General features: G+C 36.8%; 1 pseudogene; it reads right to left on the reverse strand.

Annotated features, from left to right (window-relative positions):
• Positions 1-2,502: 2,502 nt before the first annotated feature.
• Positions 2,503-2,619, reverse strand: LOC129409098 (5S ribosomal RNA; annotated as a pseudogene).
• Positions 2,620-2,961: the final 342 nt, after the last annotated feature.

Genomic DNA, 2,961 nt, shown 5'->3' on the forward strand with positions numbered 1-2,961 from the left:
TCATCAACATTCCCAGGGAGTGTGAAGGTAACTGTAGACACTGCTCTTTCTGAAGCTCTGTTAATTAAGTGAAACTTCAATCTGAGCTTTATTTTAACACAATCTGACCAGAAAGAGTTTGACGTAGTAATAGGTGAGATGATTTGTGCTGTTAAACAAGTTTCTCACACTTAAAATTACAGTCACAAGCTAGCTGGCATTTGCCAACAGCTTTTTAGTTTGTCACTCTCACCTTTTTGTTGAAAATCAAATGGGATCCTGAAAATGTGTTAAATCCAAAATTTTTGGAAATTTTGAGGTTTCAGACTTATCTTAAAATGTTTTTGTCTGTGTTTGGTGATGTGTGCATTGTGTCACCTTGGTGACTGCTGAACATTCCGCCAATAGAGATACATGTAGAACACCCTCAGTATCAATAGGGGCAAATTTGGAGTCGAATTCCATGTTTGGAATTCTGACTGCTAGTATCATAGCAACCGAAGAGCCAATAGGAAGCAATGTTGTTGAAAGTAACGCCTCTCCCACCGGTGCAGCTGGTTTAACAGGGAGCAGGTACTTAGCAATGCTGTCATACAAACCTGCTGCTACTGCTAGCATTGGCGACTTTGGGAAAAGAAGACACCTGATTTGTCTGTTACTAATGTTCTTATCTTGAGTTAATAGCAAATAAACACAAGGATCTTTTTTAAACTGTAAGAGTGGCTACATACAGTTCCTTTAAGTGCCACAGAGACAAAACACAAGCAATTCAGTCTACACGAAAACATTAAAAAGTATATGATATTGAAAAAAAATAGTGCAGTGTGAACAGAATGTGCTGCAGCCTTTTTCTCATTGCTGTGGTTGCCTGTGTGTGGTTCTGTCAGCTTTGTCTCTCTCTATCCTTTTTTCTTTACTTTCATTCGCATTTCTTTTCCTATAGCCGGGGAGAGCAAGAGGGAGCTGGAGCCAGCAGTCTGGAACAGGCCTGACAGAATGTGAATTATAGAAAAGCTTACAGAGGGGTGTGTGTTGTGCATGTGTGGTAGAGGAACAGAGGAGGTGTTAATTGAGCTCAGTTTTCGACATCAAATCAGCAGTTCATTTCCAATTGACGCAATAGCAAATAAGTGATACTGTGCAAAATTCTTCATTACTGTTGCTTCTAAGTAATACTTAAGATTTCAAGCACATATAGAATAGTTCTATATATTTTTTTAATTTAATTTAGTATTTTTCAGATGCCACATGCTTTATTAGACATAAAGCACCTCATAATTCACTATAAAAATATTTAATGTTTTTAAGGTTGGGAAAGAATATACATTTGAAATTGAACTCAAGGTTACACCAGGATATATTTGGAAACTGAAGAGCTGAAAAAAAAGATGACTGTACAACAGACCTAAATTTCTTTCCGGATTGTAGAAAAAAATCAGTTTAACTGGAATATAGTAGAGAATTATTTTGTTGTATCAATCCCTATTATAAAAAACATTCTACTTTGAACTCAAGAGACTGAGAATCATCTGAATCAAGGGTGTCTCAAGTGAAGCCCTCCGTTTGAATAGGCCCCTAAGGGGTTTGTGAGGAGACGATTATGGCAAAATAAATTAATGACATTCTTTTTATTTCAATTGATGATTTTTTATTTGATGGATTCTTTCTTCTCCAATAAATAAATAAATATGTCTTTCACTAATTACTTCAAAATCAGTACCATGTAAAGAATAGCAAAATGTATTCCTCCAAGTCTGTATTGTCGGAATACCACTCTGTTAATATCCCTCTGCTCATTATTGACAATTTGAAACAACTGGATCTCAGTTTGATTAAAATGTGATTAATTGCACAGCCAAAAGAGTCTCCACTGATAGGGAGACCACAGTAGGAGTTACACGATATGTTTATTTATTTATTTATTTATTTTTAATTGTTTAGAGTCCAGAACAGCTGGTGGCCAATAAGCTCCGCTGATATATTTTTTTTAATGTATTTATATATTTATATTTTTTGATATTTTAAATTGACTACAAACTCATCCACATACATACTCATACACATGAAATGATTGAAATGATTGAAAAAAAAACCCTGACAAGGCTTTTGATGATGTTTTTGTGTACTATAATATTTCTATATTCAAAACACAGAATAAAAGAAACAGAATATAGATATAAAACAAAAAATAAGATCACAAATATAATGAGATCTAGTGAGAAGTATTATTACCATAAATTATTAGAGTAGCAAAGAAATAATGCCCAAGGCACTTGAAAAATGTTAAATTGTAGAATTAAAGAAAGGAAAGAAGACATGAATTCCCAAATTATTTTGTAAAGGATAACCTTACCTTAAACAATACCATAGATACAAAACGGCAGATCTCGCATTCAGATTGTGGAAGCGAGGCTTCCAATCTGCCCCTCCGACCACCACCCATGCACACACAACTTTCATGCTAGGCAATGTGGGTGAAGTGCCTTGCCTAAGGACACAATGACAACATTTGCAACTGGTGCCCCACTGTGGCACCTGACTTTCTGAGGGGTCTCCCATCCAAGTACTAACCAGGCCCAGCCTTGTTTAGCTTCTGAGATCTGACGGGATCTGCTTTGACAAGCTGGTATGGCCACATGGTTCAGCATCTTGACATGTTTTAATACCGCTGCCATCTTGGTATAGCTGTTCCATGGTCTAAAGCAGGGATCTTCAACATTTTTCAGGCCAGGGACCCCCAAAACTGCTTCAGGCCAGGGACTCCCCCTGCTCCTACTATATACTTGGCATACCTTTGTGTTTTATATTGAATTGGGCCTAGCTACTCTATTATTGGACATTAAATACCAGGGGGGTACTCCATCAAAGTCGCTTAACAAGTCCAGGCTTACACTGAAATCCTGAGCTGAAAGCTCCATCTCCAGTTTAAACCTCAACTCATTCCATGAAAGAAATAAACCTGAGTTTGACCAAAGCCACTCA

Source organism: Boleophthalmus pectinirostris, unplaced genomic scaffold (assembly GCF_026225935.1).
Source record: "Boleophthalmus pectinirostris isolate CB_2022bp ecotype Guang Dong unplaced genomic scaffold, ASM2622593v1 HiC_scaffold_18, whole genome shotgun sequence".
NCBI lineage: Eukaryota > Metazoa > Chordata > Actinopteri > Gobiiformes > Gobiidae > Boleophthalmus > Boleophthalmus pectinirostris.